Source organism: Rattus norvegicus, chromosome 4 (assembly GCF_036323735.1).
Source record: "Rattus norvegicus strain BN/NHsdMcwi chromosome 4, GRCr8, whole genome shotgun sequence".
Classification (NCBI taxonomy): domain Eukaryota; kingdom Metazoa; phylum Chordata; class Mammalia; order Rodentia; family Muridae; genus Rattus; species Rattus norvegicus.
The window spans coordinates 42,833,107-42,847,719 of NC_086022.1; the positions used below are offsets into that span (position 1 = coordinate 42,833,107).

The following is a 14,613-nucleotide window of genomic DNA, read 5'->3' on the forward strand; positions in this document are numbered from 1 at the left end:
TGGAGTTGTATAGGCAGTTGTGAGCTACCCAGCTTGAGTGCTAAACTGATCCTCTGTGAGAGCAAGGCATGAACTTAGGCTGAGCACTCCAGCCACTTCACAGGCATGCTTGATGCTCCCAGCAGGGTCTCTGGCATAGGCAGAACTGGTCACCTGAAGGGCTCCAAGAAGGCATGACATAGGCCAGTAGGTACGGGGAAAAAAAGGTGGCAGAAACTTCAGGGCCCCTTTCTGTGTCCCATGCCCAGGCAAGGCAGCCATGTATTGTCAGACAAAGTGTAAACAGAGCTGGCATGGGAAGTATATATGGATAGCTGCAAGAACTGTGGTTTTCTAAGGGAACACAATGTGCTCATAACTTTAAGTGGCAAGCCAAACATCCCAGCTAGCATAGAAGAGTGAAGAGGCACGGCATTAGCTGCAGGCAGTAGAGTGCAACTTCCAAAAATAGGATGCTCTCCCCAACAGAGAAAAGCTGAGGGCTTTGGTAGGAATTCCTATAGGAGAGGGGCCCTTCGGGCTGGTAAGTTCCTGCACATGCTCGGTTTCAGATACATGTGTGTGAGCATGAATTCTGAGGGTCATAATTCAAGAAGATGTGGCAGAAAGGTACACTCCCATAGTCATTAGAGCAATTAGTACTTGCTGGCCACCTCTGGCTTCTGCCATCAGTTGTGGCCAACTGCAATGGGCAAGAGGAGAGACAGCAAAACATGAGGCAACCAGCATTTTGGACAACAGGAAACAGGTCCCAGCAGATTAACCCTTTTCCCGAACCTCGCCCTGAGCAGTGCTAGCAAGCTTAGTCATGACCAAGCAAAAAGGCACCCTTGACACACTCGACCAGAACCTCTGTGCTTTTATGGCCAATAACAAGTTTCATTGCTGTTTGTCAGGGCCTGCTCAGGAGTGGAATTGATGCCAGACCTGTGTAAAGTTCCTTTAGGCCATAAGTGGTTCTCCACCTTCCTAATGTTCCAACTCTTTATTCCTCATGTTGTGGTGACAACCACCATGAAATTATTCCGTTGCTACTTCATAACTGTAATTTTGCTACTGTTATGAATTGCAATGTAAATATCTAATTTTTGATCTGTTTGAAAGGTTGAGAACCACTGTCCTAGGGGGTTCCCTTTGCTGTAAACAGGATGGTTGAGGAAAAGGCTGGAGTTTCAGAATTGTCAAGTCCCATTTAGCAGGGCAGCTGGAGTCATGCTGTGCCTTGATTACCCTCTCAGTAATTGGTTCATGAGTGCAGCACAGGAAGGAGGGTGGTGATATTAACTCTAGGGATGGCAACCTTTGGACCTGGTATTTGCAAGAATCTCCATTGAAACTGCTCGCACCACTGGTCTATGAAGGCACCCTCCCTGACGTCTTGGACCTTGAGTGTGACACCGGTTCTCTCCTAGTTGCTATGACTACCCTCTTTATTGCAGGGCACCCATGGGGATTGAGTCATAGTTATTCGTCTGTACCATGTCATGTTGCCTTCATAAGTTTGTTTCCCCCGGTTCAGTGCAGTAGAATAATTGTGAGTCCCAAAGATGAAAATAGACAGCACTTTCTGACCCTGAGAACATCTTGGTGGTGACAATGGCTGTTTCCAGAGTAAGTGCTTGGTTATGACACCTTGGCAGGTCACTGAGAGAGGATGTGAGAACCTATTTCAAAGCAAGGCACTTGTGCAGATTTTCAGTTACTTACCATGGTGGGCTGCAAATCTGTGAGGACCGAGAAACCAACACCTAGGATCTGCCCAGGCTATGGAGACACTGCTGCAACCCCTGGGCCTTTGTCTTCCAGTTACCTCAGGTTTCTGAATCCTACAAGATTCCTGCCTCTCTTGGACATTTCTGGTATTTTCCTACTGCCACGCCCTTCAAAATGCTTCTTCTTTTTTTTAATGGGAGAGGTAAGTGGTAGGCACCTCCATTCAATTGTCTTGTACCTATAACCTTAGAAGACAGGTAGTCCAGAGTTAAATCTGGGTGTAACAACTCTTCCATATCTAAATTTAGATCATAGGCCATTGGCTTTCTAATATTTTTTTTTCAGAGAAAGAAATTTGAAGTCTTTATTGAACCAATTGCATGTTAGGTTACAAAGGTATTTCACTTTTCCAAAATGCTGTTTCTCTTTGTAGACCAATCTGGCCACAAAAGGCTACCTGGCTAAGTATTAGCCAGAAACTTCTAAATCCCAGTGTGATCTTCCTGTGGCATTTTTCCAACAAATAATGCAGACCAAATCACAAGATGGCCACCTCACTGGTCACATGGTCCTTAGGTTAATGAGCAGAGGCTGACAGGCTGTCTCCTCACTCTTCCAAGAACCGCCCAAGTGCACACTGCAGAAGGAAAGTTTGTTGTGAATACCACAGGACAGAAGGACAGGCAGCTCATAACTCCAGTGGAAAAACATATAGGAGAGCTGAGTGGCAACAGCAGGCACTGTGATAACCTGGGCTGTCAAAGTCTCTCCGTTACTCTGGCATGCAGTTGGAGATTCTAATATTTTTTAAAGTAAATATTTATAAGCCTGATTTCCTGTATGTGTATCACATGTGTTCAGTGTCCACGATGTTGAACCTGGGACCTTTGTAAGAGCAGCAAGAACTGAATATTTGATTGATTTCTCCAGTTCAGCTTTTTAATCCTTTACTGAAGGATTAAGTACAGACTGTCACACTTACAGACTGGGGCAGGAAGGGTAATGATAAAATGATAAAGGGAAGAAGATAAAATGATTACTGGAAATCAATTCTTAGGTTTTAAGAAATGTTACCTAGCAATGTGAAATGATATGACAGGCCTGTACAGGGTCGGTTTCAACACTCACTTTGGATTAGAAATGAAGTGAATCCATGATATTATCATTATCCACCCAACTTTAACACCAGCATTCACCAGTGGTATTAATTGTATACTACCAGCATCACCAGTGATGCAAAATGCTTTTTTCTTTTTCCCTCCCTCCCTCCCTCCCTCCCTCCCTCCCTCCCTTCCTTCCTTCCTTCCTTCCTTCCTTTCTTCCTTCTTTCCTTTCTATTTTCATTTTAATAGGTTTATTTAGTACAAAAGGACAAAGAGATAATTGTGTTTACCGTTTTTAAGGACCAAGACAGAAAGTCTGCAAAAGCTCTATACAAATGTGGGTGAGATGGCAAGGAGATAGATAGCACATGGCATTATTGTGAGTGACCTCCAGCTCTTCCTTCTGACACTGGAACTGAGGACGCACAGACATCTCTTCACATAACGGCTATGACAGAAAGCAAATGTGACTCAGTTTATCAGCTCCTACAAGGTAGGCAGAGCAAGAGGCGATTTCACCCAGTACTGGGAGGTTCCCCCATATAGAATGGATGTTGACAGTGGTCAGTTCTGCGGCAGAGGCTGTTTCCTAGCGCTGGGTTCCTATGTCCTGGGCTTCTCTTGATTCTCAATGATAAGCTTGTCAGTTGAGTATGGTTGGCCAATATGAACCTGTCTGCGGTTTGGTTCAAGGTCTCTTTCGGCTTTATTCATCAAGGGCTTGTATTTCTATGGGGCCTTTTACATTCTGATTTTCTCAGAAGGGATCTCTTATTCTCCTGACAGCATACATTCTGTAATTGTAGGCGCTGAAATGCTTGCTCTCTCTCATCATTGCCCGGTACAGTTCTAAAACTTTTGCACAGCTGGAGGCTGCCATGTTGGAAACAAACAAACAAACAAACAAACAAACAAACAAACAAAAAACTAATAACAAAACCAACAAACAGGTCCTTCTTCGTAGAGGTCCCGAGTTTAACCAAACCCAAACGTCAAACTTTGCAAAAAGCACACTAGAAGGTTGGAGCAGTGGCTCGCGGTCTGGCTTGCTCCTTCGTGGGAGGTGTAGCACCAGGCAGGGAAACAGGCAGCTAAGGAGAGGCACCCTGTCCTGGAGGCTCTGCATTCCTCACAGCCTGCCCCAGCAGCAGGAGGCCAAGCTGTCCAGCCCCAGGCTAGCTCCTTGGGAGGACAGTCACTGGCGCATACTGCACTCACAACCTCCTCAGCCTTCGGAACCACCTGGGGGCAGTTTCTTAAATTGAAGAATCTGAGGGAGGAAAACATTTGTTGTTTTATGTTAAAGTATTTGACGTTTCAGGTAACCCATTTCTGCCTCAGGTATGTCTCATAAGCATCCTTTTAAACAGATATAATTCTTACTAAATTTGTTGATGATTTCATATATGCATAGGATACATCCTGGTTATCCATACCCCACTATCTCCTATCTCCTTCCCACTCATCAAACCTCCCCTTCTTTTTTCACATTTGTGTCTTTTCCAGTTTGCTTTCTGACACACTCAGATTTACTGTTGTATAATTGTGGGTTTAGACCTGATCGTAGCAGCCTGCTAGGGCTACCCAAAATCAGCAGGATACAACCAAACACAATGACTACCTTGCCTCCAGAACCCACAAGCAGCCAATAAATAGTTCAGCAGAGAGGAACAGGGTCTATATATATGTTTTTAGTTTTATTTTAGCTTTGTCATCTTCAGGCCTTTGGCCTCTTCTCTTCTTTCCAGTAATCATTCATCTCCAAGCCATGGGAACAGTACTTCTGTTTTCTAGTGAAAGGTTGTTGCAATTTCAAAAATATGACTTTTTTTTGATGACTTGATCATCCCATCTTATTTTCTCTCATAAAGTCATCCAAGCAGACTTATCTTACTCGGGGTTTCCATTCCTGGGGAGAGACACCATGACCAAGGCAACTCTTATAAAGGACAACACTTAATTGAGGCTGGCTTTCAGTTTCAGAAGTTCAGTCTCTTATGATCAAGGTAGAAGCAGGACAGACTCCAGGCACTCGTGGCATGGGAAGAACAAGAGTTCTGCATCTTGATCGGAGTGCAGCCAGGAAAACAATGACTTTTCAGCACTTGGCTCCAAAGCCCATTCCCACAGTAATACATTTCCTCCAACAAGACCATATCTTCTAACAGTACCACTTCCTATGGGCCAACCATATTCAAACCACCACATCAATTATTAGAGTAATGGGAAAACTAAAGTGATAATGGTCACCATCATGTCTATATTCTTTTTTTCTTGAAAAGGAGATCAAGAATTAACTGGAAAAGCTATTTGGAGGTCTAGGGATGGATGTAAATCCTATAACAACTTCATATAGAATAGTGCCATACCCTCCAATCTTTTTTTTCTTGATAGTTTATCTCTCAACTCAGCTTCAAGAGCTAAAGAAAAAATTACTGCCATTAGGACAGGAACAAATGAGGCATTTGCTTGTGACCATCTTCAAGAGTGCTGGGTAAATGTGGAGATTTCAGCATTTTTCGTTTTGGGGAGATTTTCCTCCCCCTCACCATCTATGTTAACCAAAACAAGAATCTTTACTGTCCTGTTGCATTTCTTGGTACACCAACCACCCAATTCTCTCTCTGTGAGCTCACTGTTAGTATATAATATACATGTTATTGAGTTTTGTATATTGAAATTACCCTACAATTTTACTGAAAGTGTTAATAAGATCTAAGACATTTTATGATAGAGACTATAGGACATTTCAAGTACAGATTCCTGTTGTCTGCAAATAAGGATAGCTTGACTTTTATCCTTTTTATGTCTGTCTAGTCCTATGTCGGTAGCAAGACTCTGTGAATATAGAGGAAAAGAGGTAAGTGGGAATCCTTGTCTCTTCCTGAGATTAAAGAAAATGGTGCTTTACTCATTTAGTGTAGCAATGGCTATAAGTTTGTCATATACAGCATTATTATTTTGAGGTACACTTCATCTCTTCCTAATGTGTTCAGGACTTATCCTGAAGGCATGTTGAACTTTGTCAAATACCTTCTGTGAATCTACTGAGATATTTATATCATTTATTACTTTACATTTACTTCTAAGGTATATTTATTGATTTGTATATGATGCTAATCTTTTATCTCTGTTATGAAGCCTGATTGTTTGACATATGATCTTCCTAATGTGTTCCTGAATTTTCTTTGCAAGTCCTTCTGAATTTTCATTTTAGTGTGTGTGTGTGTGTGTGTGTGTGTGTGTGTGTGTGTGTGTGCACGCGTGCGTGCATGTGAGTGCCTAGGGAGTTGAGAAGGAGAGTGTTGGGTACCCTGTAGATTTCTGGGAACCAAATTATGTCCCCTAGAAGAGCAAGAGGCATGTCTAACCACCACTGAAACATCTCTCTATGCCCTTATTGGCAATTTTTGCACCAGTGTTTATAAGAAAATTGGTTGGTCGATTTCTTAATGTATAGTATCTTTATCCAGTTTTGCCATCAGGATAATATTCGTTTATAGAAAGCCTTTGGTAGATTCTCTCCATTCAGTTTTATGGAACAAATTGATTCGTGTATTAGATCTTGCTTAAAAGTTTGATAGAAGCCATGTGTACGGCAAATACTTTTAGTCTTAGCACTCAGAAGACAAAAACAGGTGTGGCTATTGGTATTTGGGGCCAGCCTGGTTTACATAGAAAATCAAGTTTAGGCTAGCCAGGGCTACATAGTGATATTCTGTCTCAAAAAACAAAAACAACAAACAACCGAGTTTGATAGAATTAAACAGAGAAATCTGGTTCTAGGCTTTTCTTTTTCTTTGCACAGAGGTTTAATTATAGCCTCTATCTTTATATTGTCCTAATAGGCCAGCTTATTTATATCATCTGGGTTTAACTGTGGTAGGCCTAGTGTATTTAGAAATTCATATACTTTTCATGGGGTTTTCTAGCTTTTTGATGTGTAAGGTTTGAAACAATAATCCTAGGATGTCCTGGATTTCATTGAAGTCTGTTTTAATGACACTCTTCACCTGGAATTTCCTCTTCACTTCCTCCTCTTTCTTTTTGCCAGTTTGGCTAATTTTCTCAACTTTTTCAAAAAACCACCTCTTTGGTTCACCTTGTATATTGACTTGTCTATTTCAATAACTTCTTCCCAAATTTGCATTATCATCATTATTATTATTATTTTCTGGACATCTCCAGTGTTTGGAGATTAGCTTCTTCTTGCTTTCCAGAGCCTTGATGTGCATCATTAGGGTGATTGAAATGGCTTTTCTGGTATGAATGCTTATAATTTTAAACTGTCCTCTTAACACTCCCCTGGCTATGTCCTGGAGGTTCTGGTAAGTTGTATTTTCCTTTTTGTTTGACAATATGAATCTTTACATTTCTTCAGATTTCTTTAATGACATACTATTGCTTCAAAATTATTCATTAAGCTTTGATTTATGGCCCATGCCATGGACAGTTTAGGAAAGGTACCATGTGCCACTTAGAAGAATGTGTATATTATTTGTTGGGTAGAATATCCTGTATGTATATTTTAAGTTCAGGTGACTGATGATGTAGCTTAGCCTTTCTTTAATTTTTAAAATTATAATACAATTACATTATCTCCTCTATCTCTTTCCTTCCACCAAACCCTCCCATGTAACTCCCCGAGACACACACACACACACACACACACACACACACACACACACACACACACACCTTGTTCTCTTTCAAAGCATGGCCTTTTTTTCCTTTAATTGTTGCCATATATACATGTGTATACACTGAAAAACCTACAACTGCCATTTACTAGACCAGCATAATCCCTAACTATTTTCTAAATATTTGCCTTATATTCACAGATAAATCATAGATAATGCTCAGTCCCTCATCAAGGAACTATTTCTTTGAAACAGATGTGAGACCTCTACAGAAAGTAACTGAAGAGCTCTGATAGGCCTGAACATGACAAACATTGCCCTGGCAAGTCTTGCCCTTTCCCATTCCCCCTGCCTTGCTAAACCATAGATTGCGTTCCTAAAGCTGGCCATGAAGTTCTACTCCCGTATTAGCCACTTCTTCCTCTTGAGGCTGATTACCAAGGTCCAGCTATCAAAGTATTGAAGTCCAGCAATCAAAAGCTCCTTTTTGATTACTCTAATTAACATGCTCAGCAAAGCCAACTAACTCATACTAACACATGGTTTTCCTTTTCCCTTTATAAACTGCCATTTGCCTATGTCTGTCTCCTCTCTACCCAGAAGCAGTCCTTTGTTCCTCTGGGGCAAATATTCCTTCCCCTTTTCTGTTTATTTCTTTTCTCTTCCTTTTCCTCTGTCTCCCATCTTTACCTCTTGTTCCCTGCCCTTTGTCCTTCTGGGGTAAATAAATCTTTGTGCCGAGAACTTAGTTTTTTTGTGTCTTAAGCTGATTGCTGTCCTTTCAATCAAATCAAAATGCAGAGTTGAGGAGCTTAAGTTTCCAAATGCCTCTGTGGGCACTGCATACATATGTTACACAAACATACACGGAGGGATCCCCCCATCCCAACACACACCACACACACACACACACACACACACACACACACACACACACACACAAACATGCACACGCACAATTTATTTGCTTGTTTTTTTGTTTATTTATTTAGTGAGCTAAAGCATGTCTATTGGTTGCGGTTTTGTTTGGGACCTGTTTAGGATGTCCTTTTGGTGAGGCCTTATAGATTTATTTTTGGTGCATAAATGTTTAAAAATGTTATATTTTCTTGTTCTTGTTTTTTCTTTATAAATAGTTAGTGCCTGTCTTTGTCTCTTTGGATTACTTGTGGTTGGAAGTGTACTTTGTCTGCTTGTTTATGGTTCCTGTTTGCTTGGCCATTTGATTCTATCTTCTGACACTGTGTCTTTGCTAGTGTGCTTCATCAAGGTAACAAATAGGTGGTTCTTTTAATCCAGAGAGCTCTGCATCTCTTTTAATGGTTAGATGAGGACACTTGAAGATTATTATTGAAAGGAGCTTGCTATTGTCTCAAGATCTGTGAGGTGATGTTCTAGTTTTCTGGATTATTGGTACTTCTTTTCTTTCTCCCATAGTTTTGATTGCTGTGTTAGACATAATTGATTCATTCCTGGTACTTTTTCATTTGTTCATTTTCTTCCCTAGAGTGATCCTCTGATGTGTTCTTGTAGAAGCTGTATTTCTTCCTCCTATCAACAGAGAATACCTTTCAGAATTTTGGCAGTGTTGGTTTGGTTGGTTATTATGAATTATCTGATGTAGTGTTTGTCATGAAACTTCCTTATCTGTACATCTGTTTTTAAAGAGAAGTTCGCTGGGCATAGCATTCTTGCTTTATACTTTCAGAGCTTCAAAGATCCTGCTGTGTTTTTCTAGCTTTTAAGATCGCTGATGAAATTTCTGAAATTATGATTCCTAGCTTTATGTGTTAGTTGGTTTTTGTCCTATTACTACATTTACTATTTCATTTTCTGACATCCTGATTGTGATGTGTCAGTTTCTTCTCTTGGAATATGGATTTGGGATTACAAATGCCTCTAGGGGTTGGATGTCTATTTTATTCTCTAGGTTCAGGAATATTTTTGCTGTAATTTAACAGCGTGTTCATTTTGATTTTAATCTCTACTTTTCTGTGACATTAGACAGTCTGACTCTTGAACGCATCCTAAATGTTCTAGAAATACTAATCAGGTTCTTTTAACTTTTTCCCTATGCATACCTGTTTCCTATCCCTAAAACTCATTCTCCTGCATGTCTGTTGATATTTTCTGATGCTTTTATTGATCATTTATTTCCATTAACTTTGTTTGGTTCTTGTTCAATAATGTTCCCTCCATATTTTAGACTTTATTCTCCAGTTACTGTTTAAAGTTCACTTTGGAGACTATCCTGTGAAAGGTCTTGGACAGATTTCCTCAGTTTGGGCAAGTGTTTGATTCTTCTGTATGCTCTTAATTCTTTTACAAAGCTCCTGAATTCTGCATCAGACATTTCAGCTATTTCTGTGATTTTGGATTCCATTATAGGGGAGTTTGGAGTTTGAAAATGTTGGTAGCTGATAGCTCTATATTGTATTTCTTTATTGTGTTTTATGAATCTGTTAAGCTGGGAGTGTCTTCCAATTCTAACATCCCATTCTCCCAAATCTATTCAGTTGTATTCTGGGCATCTTAGTGAGACAGTTATGTTCATGAAGTTCAGAGATGGAGACTGGTGAAGAGTGGAACTGATTCCTAGACGGGATAGCTGAGATTATATGGTCTTGTCTAGGTGATGGAAACATGCTGATCACCAGGGAATGTAGATGGAGTCAAAACTCCAGCAGAGCCATGGATTCTGGAATTTCAAGAGCTAAAACCCTGCTGTGAACGCTAAGCACCACAGGAGACAAAGCTCTGCTCCCTCTAATGAACTAAAGTTAAACTGATTTCTACGATGATCTCTAGACTCACACACATAAAAACATAAATCCTTTGAAAAATAATACTCAGTTGGACATTATTTCTATTAAATAGAAATTATTAGAGTTACAAATAACAGGAATATTATCTTAACAAAGGAGCCAGGTGTGGTGACCCTGGCTTCTAAGAGTTCTGAGGCTGAGGCCAGAGAATTCCTGGGAGCCTGGGGTCATCTTAGACTATACAGTTAAGGTCTCAAAACAGACACAACCCACCAAATCCAATCTCAAAACACAGTGAGCTACTGAAACTGTGAACCTACTTTAGGACAAGGCATTCTATTTTAGGATACTACATTCAAATGAAAGCTAAAGGTAAATAAATTACTTTATGATTGTTGAAATTTGCATATTCTGTATTGTTTAGGAAACCTTGCAGTACTCTACTTCACTTCATCTATAGGGCCTAAAAGTTACTGCAATTGTTGGCTGTGGTAAAATGCCTATTCTCTGAGCATTGCACAATGCAGACTACTGCTAATACTGTAGGATATTACTGTTCACAGTGGAACATATGACTTTTCTCCATTATTACAGATGATACTGTAAAGGTGAAATGGTTAAGAATAAATTATCATTTTTACCCTTGTTATCAACAGTTTGAAACACTGACAAGAATTGGCTTTTCATTTTCTAATGAAGTGCAGGAGATTGAAGGTAGAGCCTTGTACGTACTACACACATTTTCTGTCTCTGAGCAATTTCCCTGTTCCAGACCTTAAATCTATACTCCACTGACTGCTTACTGCTGCACTCATCTCAGACCAGTGCAGGAAGTAGAGAAGTGCTCCAGTGCATTCTTAGTCCTCTTAGAATCAGAGAATCTGTTTAGTCTGTGCTTTTCTGGAGCAGCAAGCAATGAAATTTGCTGAAGAGTGGTGCATGCGTGTGTATGCACATGCATACATGCATGCGTGAGTACGCATGTGGTCAGTGTTTAACACTTCTGCCCTGCAACTCCTATTCTGCCCTTCGAAATAAATGAAGGATTTTAAGCAGAGCAGAAAACCTACAGCATCAATTAATCATTCTTCCCTACATACAAAGATGATAGCTTTCATTCATTCACACACACACACACACACACACATATATGTATGATACATATATTCTATTATGATATATATCATAAGCTCCAAGAAAGCTAGGAACTATGATCACTCCTGCTTCCTAGCATATGGTATATGGTAAAATACAGAAAACTATTCGATTAAAAGTCTTTCATGAGAAAGATGAATACTACCACGAATGGACAAGATATTCTTAACTATAACAATTGTTAACACATTTCATTTTCTTTGTGAACCAGTTATATATGGTGGACATACTTAATGAGAATGCTGTCATTTTTCATAAAGAAGATGGCAATATTTGTTAATGGGAAGTTATCTGCACTTTCTGGACTGTGAGAATGAACTTATGAAATGAAGGGACATGACCAGGTGAGAAGAAAAATTCTAAAAGTCAAATTCTAAATTAATTCCAAGACTTTCAAGTTTTTTAGTGAAGCATATCAAAGATCAAAAGCTCATCATTTACAAGTAACAGACAAATAATATTAGAAAATTTAAATTTTTTAATAAATGTGCTTTGTTCACAAAATGTGAAAAAATACATCAAACACAAACGTACATTTTCAGGTACGCGACCTCCCCACTTTGCACCTGCGATGAAACCACATGATCTGTTCACGATCACGAAGAGTCCCACCAACCACATGATTATCTTCTGGCTTCTTTCTTTCTTTCTTTTTCTTTTTTTTTTTCTTTTTGGTTTTTTGAGTCAGGGTTTCTTTGGGTAGCCTTGACTGTCCCAGAACTTGCTTTGAAGACCAGGCTAGCCTCGAAGTCATAGAGATCCACCTGCTTCTGCCTCCCAAGTGCTGGGATTAAAAAGGTTAAGCTACCACCACTCAGCCCAATTACCAAGTTTTTGAAATACCAAGTTATTTTGGAGAAATGGTGTGAATATGAAAGGAAGTCCCTTAAATTGTCGATATCCAGATGAAATAATTTTAGCGTACCTATACAATATTTGAAGGACCTATTAACTTCACTGGTTATTACTTATATTATCTGACCTCAACCCACAATGACTGCTTATATTTCGATACTTACACATTGAACTGGCCTTGTGGAATATGTATTGGTGTAAGTTCTAATTTGAGTAAGCTGAGTTTACAGTAAAAATAACATCAAATCAAATCAACTTATACTAAGTAGTAGTTCTTATAAAGAGATATTTTTAAGTACTACTTAACATATATCATGCATACCTTGGACCAAAAGCAGACTCAATATCAGTAAACAATCAGAAGAATTTATAGCACCAACATTTTTGCTGTGACATAAAAGTTGTCTCAAAGGTGATACCTAGACCAACCTTCCAAAGTACTGTTTCATTCTCTTCCAAAGCAATTTCATTTGGTGTATTGTTTCCTTTGCTCTTAGGATTTTAAGCATTAACAAAACAAACAAGAAAACAGTATGGTAAAAGAGATGTTACTAGAACATAGTTTTGTTTTATCCTGAACACAGTGTCTCTTCAGTCTTTTGTCCTTTTTTTTTTTTTTTTTTTTTTTTTTTTCCCTTTTGAGGGAGTTTTAAACCATTATCCTGTAGTGCCTAAATGAAAAGAAACTCTAATAATGATGGGACTGTGCGCTACTAAAAATAAATGAAAATTTTCAAGTTACTTATGGCATATTTGAACAACTAATGTTTATTGCATTTAGACAACTGACTTTTCTAATGTTAGTTATAATCAAGTTACTGTCATTAATTTAGCATGTGAAACTGAACATGAAATATTGGATACATACAATGAACACATAAAGTGTAAGCTTATGTATTTCTAAATAAAATTTGACATTCAAAGTTAACTATAGCAATTCACAATAAGCACAAAACAGCCATTTTACCAGAGTAAAGAAGTACAGTTTATGAAATTTAGGATCAACTATTGAAAATGCAAGTTTCTTTTAAAAATACATAGGCACACACACATACACACCCACTCATACAACATTAACCATGAAATCTGAAACTGTGATATTTCAGTGCAAAAACCTCAGTATGAGGTAATTTTAATGTAATAACCACTTGAAAAAAATCCACACAGTGGCACTCTTTAAAATGATAGTTTACATGACACATGACAATTGCTGGCATAGACAAGACAATGTGGACTAAATGTTCTTAACTGTTTAAACTTGTCTTGTTTGGACATATATTTCTAGTTAATCATTTGCTTCTGATTCAGAAACACAGAAAGGCATTTATCAATGTGGAAAGGGAAATTTCCCACAGCCAACTAATTGTTTATATAGTCAAAGAAAATTTTCTGCTAGGGCTTAGAAAGAATTAGGATAACAAAAGGTCAAGACCATCTTATGAGATTATCAGTAGAGGGTTAATTTCAAAATGTTAATGTAATTCCAAACTTGTAGTGCAGCACCGCCTTAAAGGACAGGTGAGGACCCTATCAGAGTTGGTCACAGCAGAATATAAACTTGTACAAGTGCAAACCTTTCACAAAGGTGTCCCAGGTCAGTACTGAGTATCATACTCTGCTTCTGGCTTAAACAGAACACTCTGTCAATGCAGTCTAAGCTTTAAAAAAATAAAAATTAGCTTTCACAGGTAAATATACTGAACACCAAAGCCTAAATTAGTAAGAACGTCATAGAAATACTACTTTGGCAATGGTGTTTGCTATGTTAATTAGAATACATTCTTTGGGAAATATCTCTTCTGATGTCTAATGTTTCCGAATGAGCTTAATATAAAAATTTGTCACCAATTTCAAAAAGTTCGGGAGTAAAACTTTAGATTGTTAGATGAAACTGAGTGGAGACTGTATTCTGTAAAGGTAACAATTTAAGGAAAAGACAGGTGCACCACAAACAACTACACCAACCTATGTGTGAAATATTCACCTTGTGAGTCATCAAAGTGCAATCTACGGCTTTCTACACATCTTAAGGTTTCTCAGGACAGGACGTAAAGTCAACACTAAACTGAATAGGGAAACACATAGTAAATTAGGCTTTACACCAGCACTAAAGAGAAAAAGGTACCTTTTTAATCTTAATGCAAAATGCTAAAGTAACAGTGGTTTCTGCTAAGACAGAAGTCACTCTGCATCAAACTTTAAGCTTCCTATAAGAATAAATTTTGAAATCCAGAAGTAGAAAAAATAGCAAACTCTGTAAACGTTTGCATTTGCATTTCTTCTATGCAAACCAGGCTTTAAATACTGAGTTCATGTTAGTATTCTGATTAGTGTAAGCATTTAGTTTAGGAATCTGGAATGGAAGGACCTTTTGCTTTTACA

General features: G+C 38.7%; 1 non-coding gene and 1 pseudogene across 1 annotated transcript; both read right to left on the bottom strand.

Moving 5' to 3' along the window:
• Window positions 1–2,420: 2,420 nt before the first annotated feature.
• Window positions 2,421–2,547, bottom strand: LOC120102634 (small nucleolar RNA SNORA44). Its single transcript, XR_005504260.1, has one exon. It is a non-coding gene; the product is annotated as a small nucleolar RNA SNORA44 (small nucleolar RNA).
• Window positions 2,548–3,024: 477 nt separating this feature from the next.
• Lyrm4-ps1 (LYR motif containing 4, pseudogene 1) lies at window positions 3,025–8,565 on the bottom strand (annotated as a pseudogene).
• Between the last annotated feature and the right edge of the window lie 6,048 nt (window positions 8,566–14,613).